Raw genomic sequence first — 25,235 nt, forward strand, 5'->3', positions numbered from 1 at the left:
AGTAGCTATTTGTTACCATGGCTACAGAGAACAATCAGTGTTTTCCTAAATTTGCACAACTTCTTTACTTTTATCACCAAACCTGATACACAAATATACTACCACCAAATTCAACCATGGTCTTCTTCATGTCACTATTCCCAAATTTTGCAAATGTTGTTAGTAACCAAGTCTAAGGAAGTACTTTACAAATTATATGACAATGTATCTATTTAAAATCTTACCCATGCATGTCTGTCGAAATTGAAAATGTGGTAGAGTTCCTGAAACAAAGCAGGATTCCTGAGTATCCAATAGCAGGAATAATAGAAAGATCCATGGGCATCTCTTGCAGATATGAGAAGAGATGCTCTTCCAGAAACTCTTATTCATACATAGTGCATTGGTCTAGGAGTCACAATTTGTTAACATCCAATTCTTAATTACCAACACAATCACCAATATATTGACCCAGAATACTCTATGTATGTGTACAGGGGTGTGTGTGTGTGTGTGTGCGTGTACAAAGGAAGAACAATTTATCTTCACCTTCCAGTATACACTATTATTACTATTCTTAGACACTGGGAATTATGAATGAATTAGCTCATTACTGAATACTTAAATACTAACTGAAATATCAATAATGCCATATAAACTCTGTGTACCAGGTGGTTAAAGTTAATAAATGACTGGCATCACTGATTTGTTCTATTTTTTCTTACAAGTTTTACTGTGTAAAACCTTATGTAAAACATTTTACTTTTAGAAATGTAAGACCAATGTTTAAAGGTGACAAATAAGTTAACTCACAATTTATATAACTACATGTTTTTCCCCTAGAATTAATCATTTTCTCTAAGAAGTATAATTTTGCAATTATTTTCTTATTTAGTTCTCTGTGACTGATTAAATGTTTTAATGCTTCTACCCCAGGGATTAACCTGGAAACAGATACACAAAGAAAAAGATTACTCTCTGTAAAATACTGATATATTCATGGCTATTTATGTAATACTACAATTTTACCCATTCTGAACAGATAAAGAGCAAAGATTTAATCGAATACATAGACCATCATTAAGTAATTATTGGAAGCAAGACTCCACCATTTGTTTAAATTATGGGGCTTCACCAAAAAATTAACAACAATGAAGCATCAAAGTTTTCTATCAAAATCTTGTGCTTTATTTCCTTAAGGACACTAGCATTTAAGCTTTTTGGTCTGCTGAAGCAAAGATTTTTGTGTGTTTTGAGCAGAGCCTAGAAGAGTGTCTGGCATAGAGTGAGTGTTTGTGTCTTGATTGACTTAATTAATGTACTTAGGAGCAATCTTCTAGAAGAACCTCAACTATTGATCCAATGAACACAAAGAGGTCTGCTATGGAGAAATCAGCATGAAGTTGCTTAGTCCCATGCTTCTCAGACTAATACGATTTGTAAATCACCTCATGTTCTTGTTACAAGGCAGATTCTGATTCAGTAGGTCTGGTCTCAGGCCTGGGATTCTGCATTTCTAACAAGCTCTCAGCTGATGCCAATCTGTAATCTGATTGGCCTGTGATCTGAGCCATAGTTTGAAGAGTGATGGCTTCCTCACTTCTGCAAGAAACTGTCCCTTACTCCTTCTTACAATGTGACACTGGAGACTAATCACATTATAAAAATGACAAATTCTATGCTAGAGATATTAAAGTAAGTCAAGTACAATGCAACGTGATTCTTCATAGTTCTCTTTTGTAAACTGTACTTGGTAGAACTTTGTAGTCATAGCGTGTTTATAAAGCAATGAAGAAAGTGTGTTCTTTGTTCTAACAAAGGGTCTTAGTCCTGATTGGGAAATAGACTGAAGCCTGCTGTCAGTTCACACAATTGACTGTTACTGCTGGAACATGTGAATTTCCTCAGGTGAGCTCAGTGAAAGAATCACTCTGTTATGAATAAATACTGTGGGTTTACACTTTAGATCCTCCCTCAGTCGTTCTTCCTCAAGCTAAAACTTTGAGTTTTGTGTGCCTTTTTTCCTTTAACTCCTTAAATAAGACTTTATTATTGAGGAAGTTTTTAGAAAGTGTACAAATTTAGCAGAGTTGACCAACATTTCTTTTGTATGAATCTAGAGAAAGTAAAATGTTTTGTATTGGCAGAACTGTAACCCATTCCAACTTGTGGAACAGATAAGAACTATAAAATATAGTCATCTGGAATGAAGTAATTGTTCTTGGGATGTAATGTGCCAAAGACAGAGAAATCTCTGGTTGGCTCTGAGAAATGTTTGATTATCTTTAAAACAGGATATGAAAACAACACTATAACATCCTGCTGCTTTTAAAGTCTGGGTGGCTTGATGATACAGTTTGTTAAACAATACACAAGATAATCCTCAAGCTACCTCTTTTTCAAGGTCAAGTTCATACTAGCAATTATAATGATGTTTGTTGAAGTCATTTGAATGGCAGGTGTAAAGGCTGCCGTTTAACCAAACTGGTTGATCGGGTGACTTTGGCTGCGAGTTTTGCTCTTTGCTTTTCCTTTAAAAGAACCACTTGTGTGGAAAAACAAATAAGTTATTGGACTAGTCCAAATAACCTTAAAGCTAGCAGTTTTCTGGAGATAGACCTATCAAGCATTCTCACTGAACTGGATAAGAGCCATTCACATTTCATCTAACACAGTCTTTAGTTTCTCACCATATTGGCTGCCCAAGATTTAGGAATAGAAATTGTTATTGGTGTCCTTCTTGTGATTATATTACCTAAAGTATGAATCAATGAGTACTTAATCTTGATGCAGTGATTAGATTTTTAAAATCTGGGGTTTTCTTCTTGTGTATGGGACTCTCTTTTTTGACACTTTCTCATTTTTCCCCTTACCTGACTATACTAGATGATCTGGGAGCAGAACTCACTCTGGCATGAACAGAAAAATCCTTTTGAAAATGTCTACTTTTTCTGCATAAAAAATGTGTTAGAAAGAATTACACGTTAATGGAGACCTTAAATAGGACAAACAAGTCTTTCAAATAAGCTTGAATGATACTGTGAGTTACAAAGCTGATTTTAATATAATCAATTATAGAAACTATAAAACAAGCCTTGATTATCAATACTATAACCAATCATCATATGGTTAAATAAATTTTACAGGGTAGTTATAAATATGTATCCATTATTAAATACTTGATCTGAACTTTTGTTGTTTATTACAAGCTTTGTTAATATTAAAAAATATTAAATTCTCCTGGGAAAATCAAAAGATGCTGTTATTTATGAAAAACGTAAGTTATTATTCATACTAGCATCCCACTTTTGGAGAAACAAAAAAGAAAGTATTTTTATTTACTCTTATTTGTCAGTCTTTATAGGCATGTTATCTGCATGAGCATTTTAGTCAGGATAGGGAGGGCTATTCTTGTAATAAACAATTTTTAAGTCTCAGTGATTTACGGCAACAAGAATTTATGGCTCACTCTTGTGAGTTCTTTGTGGATCTAGACAACTCCAGTGGGCAGCTGTTGTCCCCAGTGACTCAGTGATCATGAACATGTCAAACCTCTCCCCTGCTACCTGAACAGAGGTCAACTGGTTGCTCTAGCAAGAGAAAAAGAGTAACTGAAGAACTATACAGTTGCTTAGCACTGTCATCACTTGGAAGGGATACATTTCAATTTTCACATTTCATGGACATAATTAGTCAAATGAACTTAACCACAAAGAGGTTGAGAAATGTAGAGAAGTACATGGAATATTTGGTATCCTATATTTCCAGAGAAGGAAAGGATTAGGAGACATACCTTACTGTTAGGAGTAGATACTTTGGGTAGTGGAAGAGGAAGTGGCTAGGACGGTCACTTTTTGCTTTATTCAAATCTAAATTATGTGGTTTTTTCCAACAAAACTGTTTTATTTGTAATTAAAATATATTTTGAATCCTATACATCCTTAATAATTACCCATGAGGCATAGAGGAATCCTCTTTGGGTTAATTTTTATAGGAAGGGCATGAATATTTAGCATCTTATATGGAATTTAGACTCTTCTTCATTCAGTATTGTCCTTTTAGTTTTCTTTCCTACTTAGCATTTTTGTAATGCTATCTATTTTTTATAGAACCAAAGAGTTTTGAACTTTGTTCTGTAGGCCAATGATTCTTAGTATCTGATTTGCTCATAAGTCCTTAATAAAATAACCAGAAGGTAGACTTGTAAGAAGAAAGACCTTCATGAATCCCAATGGAGTTTCATCAAAGAGAAAGATTAAATCTCCATGGGAGAATGTTTCCAATGATATAAACTTCAGACACATTTTAGATTTAATATGATTGAAAAAGTCAGAATCTAAAATTGTGTAAGCTGGATAAAGCCCTAGGAGTCACAGGCTTTCAGTGCTCACAGTAGGAAAGAGAAAGCTGTTTGGTAAATTTCCATGGGATATGGCTTCAGGGAAATCCCAATTTGTCTTTGGTTAGCTAATTTAGGAGTGGCTGACCTTATGTGGGTTTTTATGTTTCCCTAGCTTACTTTGAAGGTATGTAATTTGTTATTCTTTTGGACACATATTATGAATTCTTTAGATATGAATAGTATCATATGGATGTAATTCTTAACAAATGCTACATAACCATAGTTATTTTAGGTATAATATAATTATGAAACAATTACTACTCCCAAGCTTTTAAAAAAGTATATAGTCTGGCAAGATATGATAGGCTAAAGGTACAGATTCATGGAGGAAACTTGAGAACTCAGTATTCTTCAAAAGATTATTTGCATGAACAAAAGAAGTATTAAGCTGAGGTAACCATAGGAGGAAGCGTAAGATTTGTTCAAAAACAAGTTGTGATGTAAAATTGCATGCAAATGCAGACTGGTGTTTGCATTTAAAATAACAATATGGATTAAAGGTCTGACAATCTCCATGATCACAATATAATATTATCAGAAAGAAATTCCCATGTAAAGACTATATTAGTTGCAGAAAACAGCCTTCATTGTAGCTAACACAATGAAAAAGAGGGCTTTATTCAGAGGTACTATATAGTTTATAGAATTTCTAAAGAGTCAAAGAATGAGGTTTAGACACCACACAGCGGAAAACCACACAGGAAAAACACAAATAGGAAAATGCCCAAATACCCCATGGGATCATTCTGGGGTAGTGTTCCAATTCAAGTGTGGTTTGTGGACCAACGACTGATCTGCATACTGATACTTGTCTGGAATGAGAAAAGTGCTTGAACCAGATGGCAAATGACCTGTGTCATTAGGCACACTATTTAGTTTCCTTGAAAACATTTTCATACTTACAAAAAGATGTAGTGTGTTGGTTTACATTTGGGTGCAAGCTCTTGCTCTTTTCTGACATTAGCACATTAACTATCACTGTTTTGAAGATACACCACTACCTTCACTACCTGCCACATTACACCTGTGATTCTATGAAGTGGAAGCAAACAAACAAAAAACTACACTACAGAAACTCCAGAAGAACTGAATGACGTCATCACTTTATTTGCCAGAGATTCAATTCCCTTTAAGCTACAAAAGTTCCTCAGGATCCCTTCTGCTTCCCATCTTCTATGTAACTTCCTTTTCTTGGGAGAACCAGATGAGTTTCCAGCCCCTAATCCACATGAGAGTCTAGTTTTTAAACTCCTTAGCATCTGTCACCCAAAAACAAGTTAGAAAGAGTTTAGAAGTAGGTAGAGCCCTAATACACACAACCTATCTCACTAGCCAATTCAGGCAGGATTTTTTTTTTTTTTTAAGGGAGGAGATATTAATGAACAAAGTGTTGTTGTTGATTTCTCAGACATGAAAGAGGGAAGAAATATGTAAAGGACCCAACAAAGGCTAGAGGATGGCCAAATAAATGTGTACATGGCCTCCTTTTATTGAAAAAGCAGATGATATTATTTTTCCTATGTGTAGTTAGGAGCACATTTGTGATATATTTATGTGTAGTTTTTTGCTTGTTTGTTCTTAAAGTCTGAATTATCCACAAGAATCAATAATTTAAAAGTATTTCCGTATTGGAAGTGAATTTTGAGGCCAGCTATTTCAACCTCTTCCATTAAAATATTTTTTGAAATATGATATTGCTTACCAATATATAATAACCACTAACTATAAAAGCACCATCAAATAAATTTCTCTGGGACATGTCTTAATAACTAGTATAATATATAATCAGCACATCTCTTTTATGTAAGTAGGTGGTTCTTGAAAATTAATTGGCTTATTTTATTAGAGTAGGCATTTGCTTTGAAAGTTGTTAATTGCTTAGTAGACCAAGTAATATTTATGGCTGAATATCACTTTCAAAAATTGGTGTCAAATTAATTAGTTTTATTGCACTTAAGAAATGCAAAATTATGTCACATATAATTTTAGCATTGGTCACTGGTTTTACATACAACCTAATGCTAAATAAATAGTAGTAAAAAATAGAGTACACTGGTTTAATCAAATGTTTTGAATACTAAAATGTATCATTTAAAACTTCACCTAAAAACCCTTTTCAGGTCATAAGCTATTTTATGATTCTAATAAAAGCCATGGGTGCTATTGCCAAAAAATTACACATATGCACCAATTGTACATGAATTCACAGAAGATTTATGGATCTTTCAAAGGCAATTCTCAGGCTTTAGCTTAAAAAAAAAAAAATCCTGATCAAGTCTGGGCATGGTACATATGCCTGTAGTCCCAGTCCACTTCAGAGGCTGAGGTGGGAAGATCACTTGAGTTCAGGATGTCAGGGCTGTAGTGGGCTATGACTGCCCCATTGCACTCCTGCCTGGGCAAAAAGAGACTAAGAATCTGTCTCAAATTTTAAAAATAATCCTAATTTGATTTTAATACATAACTCAATCTTTTTCATAATATGATATTTCAATTTGGAGCTGAAAGTTGAAGATTGATTCATAACTATTACTGGAAATGTGATCTGGACATATAAACCCTGTAAATCTCAATTATGTTACTTGTAAATTGGAGATGACAATAGTTGCTGCACAAGATTACTGTAATTCTTTTAGTATGTATCTAGCACAGTGTCTGTTGTAAAATTTTAAATAAATGTTTATTTACTCATTTTTATCTGTGATTTTTCTTTTGATATATTAATAAGATTGCTCGCAATCTCTTGATCACATTGTAGTTATGCAATTATGTTCAACAAATACTTACTGAATGCTTCCTTTGAACCAGGAATTATGCTAAAAGCATGCATAGATGATTAAGACAGAATCTCTGTTCCAGAGAAATTTACAGTACAGTGGCATGTAAAGAGAAAATTTCAATATATTATAGTAAGTAATATAAGAAATTGGCACAAGACTGTACTGGAGTTTAGAGAAGAAGTAGTATAATAATCCTAAGAATTCATGAAAGTATCCATGGTGGAGATAATACTTAAGTTGTGCCAATAATATTAACAATAAAAAACTGTCTGACTGTTTACTATATGTTGATTATCTTTCTGTATGTACTACCTAATTTAATTCCAATAAAAATTCCATGAAGTGTATATCTATTTATTTTCCTATTTTTTGGAAAATAAATACCCCCTTACAAATGTGGCTACTAGGCTAAAATAGGATAAATAAAATTTCCAATGATGTATAGTAAATTAGTGACAGAGTTAGAATTAGGGACTTCAGACTTTTGTTCTCTAACAATCAGTGGAAGAAAGTTGAGAATAGCATTTCAGGTAAGGGATGTCATGGTGGCATGGAATAACATGTTTTATAAGGTAACTGAACAGAATAAAATAACAATGATAGGACAACCTAGCCAGAGCAATAAGGCAAGAAAAAGAAATAAAGGGCATCCAAACAAGAAAAGAAGAGCTCAAACTATTTATCTTTGCTGATGATATGGTTCTATACCTAAAAGATCCTAACTAAAGACTCCCCCAAAAGACTTAGAGAATGAATAAATAATTTAAAGGTTTCAGGGTACAAAATCAATGCACAAAAATCAGTAGTATTTCTATACACCAATAATGCCCAGGATGAGAGTCAAATCAAGAACACAATTTAATTTATAATAGCCACAAAGAAAATGAAATACCTAGGAATACAGCTAACCAAGGAGGTGAAATATCTCTGCAAGGAGAACTACAAAACACTGCTGAAAGAAATTAGAAATAATACAAGTAAATGGAAAAATATTCCATGCTCAGGACTGGAAGAATCAATATTGTTAAAATAGCCATACTGCCCAAAGCAGTCTACAGATTCATCACTATTCCTATCAAACTACCAATGTCATTCTTCACTGAATTAGAAAAAAACTATTTTACAATTTACATAGAACAACAACAAAAAAACCCTGAATAGACAAAGCAATCCTAAGCAAAAAGAACAAAGCCAGAGGAATAACACTACCTGACGTCAAACTGTACTTTAAAATGATAGTAACCAAACAGCATGGTACTAATACAAAAACAGATTCATAAAATAAAGCCACACATTTACAACCATCTGATCTTCAACAAGGTTGGCAAAAACAAGCAATGGATGAAGGACTCCTTATTAAACAAATGATGCTGGGATAGCTGGCTAGCCACATGCAGAAAATGAAACTGGACACTTACTATTCACCATACACAAAAATTAACTCAAGATTAATTAAAGATATAAATGCTAGACCTCAAACTATAAAAATCCTAGAAGAAAACCTAGGAAGTACCTTTCTCAACATCAGGAAATAATTTTTGGTGAAGTTTCCAAAAGCAATTGCAACATAAACATTAAGAAATGGGACCTAATTAAACTAAAGAGCTTCTGCACAGCAAAAGAAACTATCAATAGAGTAAATAGACAATCCAGAGAATGGGAAAAATATTTTCAAACTATGCAACCAACAAAGTCCTAATATCCAGAATTTATAATAAACTTCAATCAACAAGCAAAAAGCAAATAACTTCACTAAAAAATGGGCAAGAGACATGAATAGACACTTCTCAAAAGAAGACATACAAGTGGCCAAAAACTTACGAAAAAAAATGTTCACTGTCACTAATTACTAGAGACATGCACATCAAAACCACCATAAGATATGATCTCATACCAATCAGAGTGACTTTTATTAAAAGGTAAAAATACAACAGATGTCAATGAGGCTGCAGGAAAAAGGAAACACGTATACACTGCTGGTGGGTATATAAATCAGTTCAGCCACTGTGGAAAGCATTCTGGAGATTTCTCAAAGAACTTAAGACAGAGATACCATTTGAACTAGCAATCCTATTACTGGGTATATATCCCCCCCAAAATAGAACATTACACCAAAAAGACACATGCTTTGCTTTACAATAGCAAAGAGATGGAATCAACCTAGGTGCCCATAACTGGTGGATTGGATAAAAAAATATATGGTACATATACGCCATGGCATACTACACAGCCATACAAAGAATGAAGTCGTGTTCTTCTCAGCAACATGGATGGAGTTGGAGGCCATAATCCTAAGCAAATTAATGCAGGAATAGAAAAGTAAATATGTCATCTTCTCACTTATAAGTGAGAGCTAAACATTGAGCACACAAGAATGTAAACATGGGAGCAATAGACATGGTGACCTGTTGGAACAGGGAGGGAAGAAGGTGGTTGGGTTTGAAAAAATACCCATTGAGTACTATGCTCACCACCTGGGTGCAATATACACATGTAACAAACCTGCACATGTATCCCCTGCATCTAAAATAAAAGTTGAATTTGAAAAAAATATAACAACGAGAATAATCATTATGAACACAAATAATGATGGATAAGTTGGGATATACAGGAGGTAGCTGGATATATGAGTTCTTAGCCTAAAGATAATGGTCAAAACTGGAGATAAACTGTGGTTAACAGGGATTAATATGGCAAATAGGAGGCAGGACTAACTTGCAGCCCCTACTCTGAAAGAGTAGTGTGTGAAGACTCACATCGTGAACTTTTGCTCCAAGAACTACTTCAGGAATGTACTGGGAAAGCCAAGAGAATCCACAGACATTTTGATGGAATTCAATCACCCCTGCAGGCTCCCTGAGATGCCGAAAAACTGTGAGTCTGCTTGCTTTCTCAGTAGGGGGGCTCGTGGTCTGGGGCAAGTTCTCAGCCCTGGTCACCAGTTGCCTGGAAATAGACTTGGTGCTGTTGAGGGAGCACGGTGGGGGTGAGATTGCCTTTAGGACGGCAGGCTGTGTGGGAGTGGGGTGGGGCCTGTGACTGCCAGTTTTCCCCCACTTCCATGGCAATCTGTATGACTCAGCAGAGGCTGCCATAATCCACCTGGAAATATAACTTAATTGGACTGGGAACCACACCCCCACCTCCACAGCAGCCACAGCAAGCCCTGCACAAGGAGAGGCTGAGCTCAGACATGCTTATTCCTGCCCCCACCTGGTGGTTTTTCTCTGACTGCCCTGGTAACCAAAGACAAAGGTCATAATGTCTTGGAGCTCTATGGCCTTGCCCACCACCTGAGAAATCTCAATACTTAACCAGGTGTCCCTAGGGCAAGTTTGCATCCTCCCTATAAGCCCGCAGCTAATGCATTCTTGAAAGTGCCACCTCCAAGCTGGAAGCCAACCAACACAAAACCACAACCAAGAACCCTCACAGAGTCCACTTCACTCCCCTGCTTCATCCACTGGAGCAGGTACTGGTAACCATGGTAGCAAGACGTAAAGATGAATCACATCACAGGACTCTTTGCGACACTCCCCAGTGCCAGTCCAGGGCCCGGTTGCTCCACTGGGTGGCGAGGCCCAGAAGAGCAAAAACAATCACTACAGTTCAGCTCTCAGGCAACCCTACTCCTGGGGGAATTGAGAGAACACTACATCAAGGGAGCATCCTGTGAGGCAAAAGGACCTGAACAGCAGCACTTGAATCCCAGATCCTCTCTCTGATAGAGTCTATCCAAATGAGAAGGAAACAGGAAAACAATTCTGGTAATCCGACAAAACGAGGTTCTTTAACACCCCAAATGACTATACCAGCTCACCAGCAATGGATCCAAACCAAGACAAAACCTCTGAATTGCAAGAAAAAGAATTCAGAACGTTGATTATTAAGCGAATCAAGGAGGTACCACAGAAAGCTGAAGTCCAACTTAAAGAAATCAAAAATATGATGCAGGGTATGAAAGGAAAATTATTCAGTGAAATAGAGAGCATAAATTAAAAAAAAAAAAACACAACTTCTGGTAATCAAAGACACACTTAGAGAAATGCAAAATGCACTGGAAAGACTCAGCAATAAAATCAAACAAGCAGAGGAACTTCAGAGCTTGAAGACAGGCTTTTGAATTTACCCAATATGTCAAGGACAAAGAAAAAATAACTTGAAAATATGAACAAAGTCTCCAAGAAGTTTGGGACTACTTACATGTGAAATGCCCAAACTCAAGAATAATTGGTGTTCCTGAGGAACAAGAAAAATCTAAAAGTTTGGAAAGCATATATGAGGGAATAATTGAGGAACACTTACCCAGTCTTGCTAGAGATCTACACATCCAAAAAAGAAGCTCAAAGAATACCTGGAAAATGCACACAAAAAGATCATCACCTAGGCACATAGTCATCAGGTTATCTAAAATCAAGACAAAGGAAAGAATCTTAAGAGTTGTAGGGAAAAGCATCAGGTAACCTGTAAAGTAAAACCTATCAGATTAACAGCAGATTTCTCAGCAGAAACCCTGCAAGCTAGGAGGGATTTTAGCCTCCTGAAACAAAACAATGATCAGCCAAGAATTTTGTATTGAGCAAAACTAGGCTTCATAAATAAAGGAAAGATACAGTCTTTTCCAGACAAACAAATGCTGAGAGAATTCACCACTACCAAGCCAGCACTACAAGGAGTTCTAAATGCTCAAAATAAGCCAAAATAGAACCTGCTTAAAGGATAAATCTCACAGGACCTATATATAACACAATGAAAAGAAAAAAACAAAACAAAACAAAACACAAAAGGTATTCAGACAACAAATAGCATGATGAATAGAATAGTACCTCACATCTCAATACTGATATTGAATGTAAATGACCTAATGCTTCATTTAAAAGACACAGAATGGCAGAATAAGAATTCACCAACCAAGTCTCTTCTGTCTCTTCAGGAGACTCACCTAATACATAAGGACTCACAGAAACTGAAGGTGAAGTGGTGAAAAAATACACTTTATGCAAATAGACACCAAAAGTGAGCAAGAGTAGCTATTCTTATATTACACAAAACAAACTTATAATAGCAGTTAAAAAAGACAAATAGGGATATTATATAATGATAAAAGAACTAGTCTAGCAGGAAAATACCAAAATTCTGAATATATATGCGCCCAACGCTAACGCTCCCAAATTTATAAAACAATTACTACTAGACCCAAGCCATGAGATAGATGGCAACACAAAAACAGTGGGGGACTTCAATACTCCATTGACAGCAATAGGCAGGTCATCGAGACAGAAAGTCGACAAAGAAACAATGAACTTATACGCTATAACAAATGTACTTATCAGATATTTACAGAAAATTCTATCCAACAACTTCAGAATATACATTCTATGCATCACTACATAGAACATTCTTCAAGATAGATCAAATGATAGGCCATAAAACAAGTCTCAGTAAATATAAGAAAATTGAAATTATATCAAGTACTCTCTCAGACCACAGTGGAATAAATTTGAAAATCAGCTCCAAAAAGAACCCTCAAACCATGCAAATCCATGAAAATTAAATAACCTGTTCCTGAATGATCATTAGGTCAATAATGAAATCAAGATGGGAATTTAAAAATTATTTGAACTGAATGATAATAGTGACATAACCTATCAAAACCCCTGGGATACATCAAAAGCAGTACCAACAGGAAAGTTCATAGCATTAAATGCATACATCAAAAAGTCTGAAAGAGCACAAATAAACAGTCTAAGGTCACACATCATGGTACTGGAGAAACAAAAACAATCCAAGCCCAAACCCAGCAGAAGAAAAGAAATAATGATGATCAGATCAGAACTAAATGAAATTGAAACAAACAAACAAAAAATACAAAAGGCAAAGGAAACAAAAAGTTGGTTCTTTGAAAAGATAAATAAAATTGAAAAACCATTAGCAAGATTAACCAAGAAAAAAAGAGAGAAGATCCAAATAAGCTCAATTAGTAACAAAATGAGAGATATTATAACTGATACCACAGAAATAGAAAAGATTATTCAAGGCTACTATAAACACCTTTATGTGCATAAACTAGAAAATCTAGAGGAGATGGACATATTCCTGAAAATATACAAGCTTCCTAGATTAAATCAGGAAGATACAGAATCTCTGGACAGACCAATAACAAGCAACAAGATTGAAATGGTAATTTTAAAAACTGTCAACAAAAAAAAGTCCAAAACCAGACAGATTCACAGCTGAATTCTATCAAACATTCAAAGAAGAATTGGGACCAATCCCATTGACACTATTCCAAAAGACAGAGAAAGAGGGAATCTTTCCTAATTCACTCTATGAAGCCAGTATCACCCTAACACCAAAACCAAGAAAGGACATAACAAAAAAACTGCAAACCAATATCCCTGATGAACTTGGGTGTAAAAATCCTCAACAAAACACTAGTGAGCTGAATCCAACAGCATATCAAAAAGACAATCCACCATGATCAAATGGGTTTCATACCAAGTATTCAGGGACAGTTTAACACACATAAGTCAATAAATATGATGAACCATATTAACAGAACTAAAATAAAAATCACATGATCATCTCAATAGATGCAGAAAAAGCAGTCAACAAAATCCAGCATCCTTTTATGATTAAAACCCTCAGCAAAATTGGCATAGAAGAGACGTACCTTAAGGTAATAAAAGCCATCTATGACAAACCCACAGTCAACATTGTACTGAACAGGAAAAAGTTGAAAGCATTTCCCTTGAGAACTGAAACAAGATGAGGATGCCCACTTTCACCACTTCTACTCAACATAGTACTGGAAGTCCTAGCCAGAGCATTCAGATTAGAGAAATAAAAGGCATCCAAATCAGCAAAGAGGAAGTCAAAATGTCACTGTTTGCTGATGATATGACTGTATACCTAGAAAACCCTAAAGACTCATCCTAAAAGCTCCTGGAACTGGTAAATGAATTCTGCAGTTTCAAGATACAAAATTAATGTACATAAATCGGTAGCCCTGCTACATACCAACAGCTACCAAACCAAGAATCAAATCAAGACTCAACTCCTTTCACAATAGCTGCAAAAAGTAAAATACTTAGGAATATACCTAAGGATGTGAAAGACCTCTACAAGGAAAACTACAAAACACTGCTGAAAGAAATCATAGATGACACAAAAAAATGGAAACACATCTCATGCTCATGGATACAATGAATATTGTGAAAATGATCATACTGCCAAAAACAATCTACAAAGTCAAAGCAATTCCCATCAAAATACCACCATCATTCTTCACAGAACTAGAAAAAAATGGTTCTGAAATTTATATGGAACCAAAAAAAGAGCCTGTATAACCAAAGCAAGACTTAGCAAAAAGAACAAATCTGGAGGCATCAAATTGCCAGATTTCAAACTATACTATAAGGCCATAGTCACCAAAACAGCATGGTACTGGTATAAAAACAAGTAGATAGACCAATGGAACAGAAAAGAGAACTCACAGATAAAGCCAAACCTTTACAACCAACTGATTTTCAACAAAGCAAACCAAAACATAAAGTGGGAAAGGACACCCTATTAAACAAACGGTGCTGGGATAACTGGTAAGCCAGATGTTGAAGAATGAAACTGGATCCTCATCTCTCACCCTATACAAAAATCAACTCAAAATAGATCAAAGCTTAATCTAAGACCTGAAACCATAAATATTCTAGAAAATAACATTGGAAAAAACCCTTCTAGACGTTGTCTTAGGCAAAGACTTCATGACCAAGAACCCAAAAGCAAGTGCAACAAAAACAAAGATAAATAGATAGGACTTAATTAAACTAAAAAGCTTTTGCACAGCAAAAGAAATAATCAGCAGAGTAAACAGACAACACACAGAGTGGAAGAAAACTTTCACAATCTATATATTCAAAAAAGGACTAATATTCAGGGTTTACAAATAACTCAAAAAATTCAGCAAGAAAAAAATTGAATCAAAAAGTGGGCTAAGGACATGAATAGACAGTTTTCAAAAGAAGATATAAAAATGGCCAATAAGCATATGAAAAAATGCTCAACATCACTAATTATCATGGAAATGAAAATCAAAATGACAATGTGATACCACCTCACTCTTGGAAGAATGGCCATGATCAAAAAGTCAAAAAATAATAGATGTTGGCATGGATGTGGTGAAAAGGGAACACTTTTACACTGTTGGTGAGAATGTAAATCAGTACAACGAGTATGGTAAACAGCATGGAGATTCCTTCAACAACTAAAAGTTGATCTACCATTTGATCCAGCAATTCAACTACTAGGTATCTACCCAGAGAAAATGAAGTGGTTATACTAAAAAGATACCTGCACATGCATGTTTATAGCAGCACAATTTGCAATTGCAAAAATATGGAACCAGCCCAGATGCCCATCAATCAACAAGTGTATATATACACACTATGGAATTCTACTAAGTCATAAAAAGGAACAAAATAATGGCATTTGTGCCAACCTGGATGGAATTAGAGACTCTTAAGTGAAGTAACTGAGGAATGGAAAACAAAACATTGTATGTTCTCACTCATATGTGGGAGCTAAGCTATGAGGATGAAAAGGCATAAGAATGATACACTGGACTCTGGGGACTCAAAGGAAAGAATTGGGGGTGGCGAGGGATAAAAGACTACACATTGGGTCAGTGTACACTGCTCAGGTAATGGGTGCACCACAATGTCAGAAATTATCACTAAAAAACTTATTCATGTAACCAAAAACACCACCTGTTCCCCCAAAATATATTGAAATAAAAAATAAAAATATAAAAAACTGGTTAACATTAAAGACAGCAGCAAGAATCATTACATGTATGAAAACAGAGTATAATATAAAAGAAAAAGGGTATCAAACTATGTTATTTTGACCAAAACATATACATATTCCAAAACATACACACACAATTTTTATCCATTATCCACAAATTAATTAAAAATTATTTTGTATTGCTTGTTTGCAAAAAGATTTTAGTAAAAGTAGAATCTATAGCTAAATAAAGTTAAATATTTGGTTGAAGTCAGTTAACATGTTTATTCAATGAAACTATGCTCAGTGAAAGAACCCTTTATAGATGAATTCATCTAAGCTCATGTTAAAATAACTACCAAATAAAACAAACAAAACAACAAAAAACTAACTTAGAAAAAAAACCTTCTTGTCTTTTGCTGGGAATTTAAATTAGAGCTGGGGTGGGAATCTGATTGAGAGCGATTTTTGTTTTAAAGTCAATTGGACCGAAATTTCTTCAAACAATCCCATTGGTGTTTTTCATTGTAAGTGCCTTGTGATATTTTGCATTTTTTAACTTATAAATATCTGAAGTTAATATCTGGAGGCTGAAGGAAATTTAGACTATTTCTAAAAACATAATCTCTTATTAGAATGTTCCATTTAAAAGGCAGTTATGTGGACAAGGCTGCATCTTCCATCTCGATAGTTTAAAGATTAAAGGAGATCATGTGGATAATCAGACAGATTTTATTTTCTCATTCCATTCATTTTTAAACCATCTCAAAACTTTGTTATGGCAGTCAACAGTAATACAGAGAACTTGTGTTGCTGGTTTTTTTTTTTTTTCTTTTTTAAAAAAGAGAAAACTCTTACTTTTTGTAGTTACATAGTTAGTTTCATTCAGCCTTACTGATCATTTCAAATACAGTGTAGGTCTATTGATTGAAAACCTGATTCACTGTCAAATGAACAGATGTATAGTTACTAATCTTAGGTGTTTCCATACATGACTTCATCAGAGATCAGAGAAGGTGATAAGGAAATGGCATGTAATCTTGTGTTCAAGAGTTCAGCAATGCTGGGGCAAGAGGAATGCATGCCTAAAAGCATCAGGAAAGAAAACCTGCCTTAATTTTTTTCCTTTCCATTAATTTTTAAATTCTTAAAGCAAAACTTACATCTAAATATATACCTCAAACATATACGTATTGTCTGGAGCCTTGCATGTTTTCGAATGCATATTCGATAATGTATGAGTCATTGTAGACCACTCAAAATTTTTATCTCCTAACTTTTCATTTTTTCCTACGGTTTTTATTGTTTGTCACAGGGAATGGGAAAAAAATGGTTATTCCATTAATGCATTAGAGAAGCAAGTTCAAAATCAGGTTAGGGAGATATTAAGAAACGGGCAAATGGAACTATTCATGAAGTTATTAAAAAGAATAAATAAAAAATGAAGACCTCAACAGCAGGAATAAGACATTCTTATGAGAGATTAATATTTCAAATATGAGATTGGCTGCAGAGATAGAATGGTATGTACAATGCTACCCCAATTGCTAACTTATTGAAAACATGTTGAGTGTGCATTTATAATAGAAATAAAATCAACAGTGTGGTTACAGTCAATAATAGTAAATATTTTAACTTAGAAACACTTTTAACAATGACACAAATTATTTTCTTGCATCTTAATATAGCCAAAAGCCTCTTGTATGTTTTTATTGAAAGCAAATAATCTATAGCATGTAACTTGTATGTAGCTTTGATTTTTGGCTACATACACACAGCCTTACTACATTACAATAAACCATAGTGGGTCAAACAAATGGTAATAATTGGAGGATAATTTGGCTTTTGAAAAAAAGAATTGGTGCTTTAGACTCAAAGCTATTCTTCCTTTAATCATTTCTTTCTTTTCATGATTTTAAAAATCTTTCTGTCAACAAAGTCCCCACAGAGTTTCATGATTAGTGGAATACAATTTTAAGAGATGAGGACAGAGAGATTAATTTGTGTGGAATCATCTCATTAGGGATTTCAGTGGCAGAAAGTTTAGGTTGTGGGGTAAGTTGTTTATTACCAAAGTATGAATGTTCTACTGTAACTTTTTGGCTGTTTTATAGAAAAGGGCTGTGTATAAAAAGAAGGAACCAGAATATGTGATGTTTGTGATTGAGAAGATAGATAGCTATAGTTTGATGAAGATTAATAAGGCCTGGCCATCTAATGGGAAAGGTAATCTAATCATTTGATAGCTATTATACTCCATCTTTGATTCTGAAAGCATTGACTGTCTTCTGGGAAAATAAAGAGTGGACCTTTTTAAAGTCTCTTAATCATAAACAACAAACAGTATCTGTAATGAGCTTTATTTAACTTGTATTTTCTATATTTAATCTAGACAATAGAGGTATTAGAACGACAAATAGTAAAGAATATACATTAATAATAGTGTCCTGTTTATGCATGGTACCTACTGGTGTTTAGAATTAGTTAGCATTATATAAGTACATTCACTTTTTCCTCTCAACTCATCCCCTTTCCAGGAACAGAAAGAATAAAGGATTATGACTTTATTCTTATAAGAGTTTCTTGTGTAGAAATGCAAAGACAAGTTTATGGAGTCTGCCTATTGAAGGATAAAGTTATAGATCAGAAAGACGTTAGTAAGCTAGCTACTTAGTACAGTTCTACATATCACGTTCTATCTTTTCCCTGAGCAATTAACAGACTGTTCTCTTTATCATATTGATATGTAGTCATTATGATACCTTTTCAAGTAGAAGAAGTCTTTGTCCTCTATAATTGTACATAAAGCACTCTTGTGAAATTTAGTAATGTAAAACGAAAACATAGTTCTTTGGGACTTTAACTTTTGTGTTCATACATGCAATCAATATATTTCCAATGATCTATGTGAACTGTAACCCAGTAAACACATATGGAAGAGAATTTCTTCTTCAGCCCTGAAATACATCAAATTTTATATTTCTAATTTTAAGACATTGTAGACGAGCCTAGTCCCTTAGCTTTTGCAGGTTTCTTTAAAAAAATCCTCAGGCCAGACGCAGTGGCTCACGCCTGTAATCCCAGCATTTTGGGAGGGCGATGCTGGCGGATCACGAGGTCGAGAGACGGAGACCAACCTGGCAAACATGGTGAAACCCTGTCTCTACTAAAAATACAAAAAGTAATTAGGCGTGGTGGTGGACGCCTGCAGTCCCAGCTACTCAGGAGGCTGAGGCAGGAGAATCCCTTGAACCAGGGAGGTGGAGGTTGCAGTGAGCCGAGATCATTCCACTGCACTGCAGCCTGGGCGACGGAGCGAGACTTCTTCTCAAAACAAACAAACAAACAAACAACACAAACAAATCCTTAATAGTTTTAACTCTCATTTTGGTCCATATGTTCTGTTTCTTGGCTTTTCTCCATGTTTAGGGCCTCCTGGATGTAAAAATATTACCTAAATAACTCTGAGGCCTTATCTATCTACAAGTAGAAAGGATTCCAAATGAAAGGGTAGCAACATTCTTATCTAGTCAGAACTTGCAGAGAAGATAATAAATGCCAAATGAACATTGCAAAGAGAAAACAAAAAGTATATTCTCAACTTGCTTTAGTTTAAATTTCTCTCAACAAACCACAAAATTATAAAATTAAAAATTAAAAAGGGAAACTGCAATTAAGATTCTGTGAACAGCTGACTAATGTAAATATTTTATACAGTATGATTCCCAGAGACCCCTTTGAGTACATCAATTGGTTTGAATGGCTGTTTACTTGCAGTCTGTTTTCATTCAGGCTTTTAACTGAAAAGCTGGAATGTGTAGTTTGGCAATAAGGAGACATGTTAAATTTGAGATGTGTTTAAATGTTACAAAATAAAGGTTTGAAATATGTTTTGTTAATTTTAAATCATGAGATACTTAGCAATGTCGCATTTGAAAATATTTTCTTTATAAAAATTCATTAATTATTTTAAAATTATTGCCCCTACACTGAAAGACTCTTATTTATATAGACAACCTAAAAAGAGTATATTTCTACATTTTTACACTTAAGTAGTCCCTGTACTTAGCTTTATATGTAATAATGTCTATGTGAATATATGATTCTATAATATTCAGATTTTTTTCTTTTTCTAATGGGAATCCTTTGACAATTATAGAAAACTTTAAAGTTATACCTTTAAGATTATGTTAAGTGGTAAAGTTTAGAGATTACAGTGTCCATTATGAGGATAGGCTTTTAGGTTTTACTGAAACTGTTTATCTAAAAATAGTAAGGAAAGTTTAGGTTTAATTTAAATACTGGCCGGACGCGGTGGCTCAAGCCTGTAATCCCAGCACTTTAGGAGGCCGAGACGGGCGGATCACAAGGTCAGGAGATCGAGACCATCCTGGCTAACCCGGTGAAACCCCGTCTCTACTAAAAAATACAAAAAACTAGCCGGGCGAGGTGGCGGGCGCCTGTAGTCCCAGCTACTCCGGAGGCTGAGGCAGGAGAATGGCGTGAACCCGGGAGGCGGAGCTTGCAGTGAGCTGAAATCCGGCCACTGCACTCCAGCCTGGGTGACAGAGCGAGACTCCGTCTCAAAAAAAAAAAAAAAAAAAAAAATTTAAATACTATGTTACAAATAAACTTTTGGAGGAATTTTGATCTATGTTACCTTCTACCTCATTACTCTTTTAATTTTTGAAAATTGTTCCTATTGTTCTTCCTTGAAATTTTCTTCCCTCACAATTTGTCCATTTTAAAATAATAGGATACTCACTGCGGCAAGAATGAAATTTCTGCATTTTTCCTTTCAAAGGTATTTAATTAAGAGAAAGAAAACAAGAGTGGAAATGAAGCATGTCTGGTTATCCTGTGTTTGACTCATACTGCTGGCAAAGATAGTGATAAAGCCATACAGTAATCATTACACTTCTTAAAGCAGACCATGACAATTGATTTCCATTATCTAGCATAGCATCTACCATTGTGCATGCTTCTCAGATTTTAGAGGACACAGACTCTTAAACAGAAAACTCTAACTTTAAAAAAAGTCACCAACACCAATTAAAAGATGTGGAATATGAGTGACTTCAAATCTCAAAGAGAAATATAATTATAAATTTTTATATCTAACAGTTGAAATCTTTGATCAAAATGTCCGTTTCAACATAATATCATGATTTGAATCATTGCATTTTATGCAAATGTTGAATGTTATTGCCCACTAACCTAAATCAGAATATTTAAAACCTATAGAATGCTATGGTCCACTAACTTAAATTGGAATATTTTATACTCCTCACCTACTTTGTTCTTTTCTTTTTTTGGGGATTACTTTTGTTTGCCTATTCTTAAAACATATCATGATGGCAAGAAAATAGAACTATATTTATCCCTTCAGTTCAAAAAAGTAATTACTAATTATATACTGTTTATTGAATGACTTGTAGGGCTGTGTTTACACTGTGGGAACAAGAAAGTTGTATCTTGTGTCTTACCAAAAGAAATACTTCCTCATATTAACAGTTGATTTTAAATGTAGATCTGTAATTTTATTGAACACGAAACTGAGACAGTGAAGTGACATCCAGAAAAATCCCTTCAGACTACACAACAAAACCCTTGATTCTCAGTATAACATCCCATGTGCAAGACACCTGTTTTAAGTTTAAAGAAAAATATCCACATGACTTGAAGTTTATATAATGCACACTTAGCTTTAATGTTAATGATACCACTCTGATAAAGTAGGTGAGTAATGAATATGGATGTTTCCATTGAATATTGCATAAGTATAAAGTGAACATAAATGAAGGAATGAAGTTGTTGAGATTTTTTTATTTCCCACAGATTAATTCCATTCAAAGTGTCCTTCAGCTATCTAGAAACTTGTTTTGTTCTTCCATCACTTCAAGGGTTTTTGATCCCACCTGACTTACATGCTACCACTTGGGGCATAGCGGAAATATTTTAAATGAAGCAAAATGTAAAACATTATTTTTTAAAAAGCATTTAAAACATTTGCATTTTCTAAGCCTATTATTACCCTTTCAAAACATTCTTTCATTAAAAATGGATGCCTAGTTTTGTATATTTATGGTACCTAATGAATAATAAAAAAAACTATGACTTGCTTAATAGACATCATGCCAGACAATTTCAAATTAAAACCCCTGCAACACTCCATGTAGAATAAGCCATGATGGAAGCAGAAAGATGCAAATTCTCAAGTATACCTTATGCAGCTTCTGATAATTGAGTCACTGGAAAAGTGCCACAGGACCATCTGGCTGGCTGCATGGAAGAGTATGCTGACCAGAAATAACAGCCACACATGTAACCTCTCAGCCTATAGCTAAGCTTGTTCACTTGATTTTCTCTCCAAGGAAACATTTTGTAGGGCCAAATGGGCAATATCAGTATGATTGTTCTATGATGGCTGCTGGATGATGAAAACCAAGGAAGGAGGCACAGATGAAGGAAAAGGTGGCTATGGCTATTCTTCTTCCTGTGGTAATTTTTGAGTCAATGTCCTGGCACAGTTTAATGTACAAGATTCTGAAGTGGGAGCTCACTATCTTTGGGTCTGAGGCTGCCCTTGAAGGAAGTTACCTCTATTCCTAATGTCATCCTTTGTAAGTCTTTGTATGTTAGTTGCAGTGCCAATTCCTTAATGGACACTTGTATATACAGGCTGTTGATGCTTCCTCTCCCACAAAATGTTTGATGCTACAAGAAGCAGGAAAATATTGTGAAAGAAATTATTACAAATGATTTTACAGCAAGAGCATAAATTTCTTATTAAACAAACTTAATTATGGGGGACATACACTAATTTATAAAATACAACTGGTAAGTTAGGGTTCTAACTTTCCTTTGTAAATTTCAGTACTTCATCTACCTTATAACAATCCAAAGGTACTTATACCTCCCCAGGATTTCCAAACTGTTGTTTTATGGATCAGCAATAATATGTACTTTAAGATACTCTGATCCCACATATTTATTAAATCGAACTGACTTCTGAAAAATGTCATTTTCTACTCTCTTTTTCCTTTTCTACTTTGTCCTCTTTCCCACAGCAGGTGATTTATACTTTGGTTATCTGATCAGGCCTGACTTTTTCTTGAAAGAATGAAGGTTAACGGCATTTTCTCTCTGTCTTTCTGTGTCCTGTGTCATCAATTTCCACCTATCAATAAAGACACATCGACTTTTTGACTAATGAAACATTAAGTGTAGAACTGTTGGTTCTTCAATAATAACACATGTTGCCTCATTGTTTTGGGGAAATATAAGAAAAGATTCGTGGGATAAAGAAATATTAATTTTAAATGCTTGTGGAAAAGAACTGGTCAAAGAGTTGGGAAGACATTTAGAAAAGGAAAATATTAGAAGACCTGTTGGCTAAGAGAAGTATAAGAAGAGAGCTTGAGAAATAGTTTGGGTTTGACATAAAGAGTCATAGTTTTTCAGTCAGTATGAAAAGCATTGTTTTTAAGTAGTCAAAGACAAAAACATTTCGCTTAAGAGATCAAGGTAAACGCACTGTTCATTGAAAGAATGGGAAGAAGTAAGTAGGTAATGAGTAGCTGCCTCAATGTCTCTTTTTCTTTTTTTTTTTTTTTTTTTTTTTGTGAGACAGAGTCTCGCTCTGTCGCCCAGGCTGGAGTGCAGAGGCACGATCTCCGCTCACTGCAACCTCTGCCTCCCGGGTTCACGCTATTCTCCAGCCTCAGCCTCCCGGGTAGCTGCGGCTACAGGCACCCGCCACGACGCCCGGATGATTTTTGTATTTTTAATAGAGACGAAGTTTCACCGTGTTAGCCAGGATGGTCTCGATTTCCTGACCTCGTGATCCGACTGCCTCGGCCTCCCAAAGTGCTGGGATTACAGGCGTGAGCCACCGCGCCCAGCCTCGATGTCTCTTAATGATTGGTTAGTGTGAGCCCAGACTGGTGTTTGGGCAGACACTCAGGAATGACTCTTTGTATTTCTCTTGTCTGTCTAAACTTCCCCCCCCCCGCTCTTGTTGACCAGGCTGGAGGGAAGTGGCATGATCTTGGCTCACTGCAACCTCCGCCTCCTGGATTTCTTCCTCAGCCTCCCGAGTAGCTGGGATTACAGACATGCACCACCACACCCGGCTAATTTTGTATTTTTAGTAGAGACCGGGTTTTGCCATGTTGGTCAGTCTGGTCTCGAACTCCTGACCTCAGGTGATCCACCCGCCTTGGCCTCTCAAAGGGATTACAGGCGTGAGCCACCGCACCCAACGTATCTAAACTTTCACTTTCATTCAAGGGACCTAGATCATGCTGAAGCTGGTGATGACCAACCATTTGCTTTGTTTTCAGTCTTTCAATTTAGTTGTCAATCAAATTTTAAGCATAAATGAGTACAAATTTAGAGCTGGCATTAAAAAGTACCTTCGTGATCAACCAGTTCACATTTCACGGATAAGAAAGTGAGAATATAGAGCAGGGAGTAATTTTCCTGAAGCTGTGCAGCTGCAATTATAATATTGTAGAGTTTTATGCCCTATTACTCATTTTCAGCTAGGTTGTCAGTGAAATACAGATCCACCCATGTGAAGTATCATTTTTCCTTTATGAGTAAACATTTTTTGAGATGTCAGTAGATGGACTTAAAGACTCAGAGCTGGATCATAACAGGACAGGGTCTAGACTAACCCCAGGTATTTTTCACTACATCATGTTTTCTGCCATACTCAAGGCCTGCAAAAAAAGCAATAAGAAAATGCTGGGAGGGTCAGATTTATTACTGTCATTAGTATAAGGTGAGAGAACTAAAATATTTTTTTAACATAGCAATCATCTAGCATTATTTTATGTTCTGCTAAATGGAAATATAGAAGATTTAACTAGTTTAACAGAAATATTTTCAGCAGAAGTACAAGAATAAACATTAAAGAAAAGTGTATCATCCAGTAATATTACCCAAAATACCTATGTAGCATTATGTGTCCCTGTCTCACCAGATGCCAGAAGTTCTGTAGATAATAAAAGGATAAATAAAAAATAGGGTTGCTCTCAATTACCCAGAGAAGAACAGACATGCTTAAGAGTAATTGAAATGAAGGAGAGCGCAGAATGAGGAGTAAGTCAGTGGAAGAGGATTGGCTGTAACAAATCTCACCTTCAACTCCTTCTAGAAACTTGGCAGGACTTTCGGAGGCCAGAAGTAATCCAGATTTCTTCTGAGGATCAGATAGAGTTTCTCTTAGAACCTCCCAGGGGTTGAATGACAAGACCATATTGAAATCCCTTAGATATTTTTTCTTT

This window comes from Macaca nemestrina, chromosome 5, assembly GCF_043159975.1.
Source record: "Macaca nemestrina isolate mMacNem1 chromosome 5, mMacNem.hap1, whole genome shotgun sequence".
NCBI classification, from domain to species: Eukaryota; Metazoa; Chordata; class Mammalia; order Primates; family Cercopithecidae; genus Macaca; species Macaca nemestrina.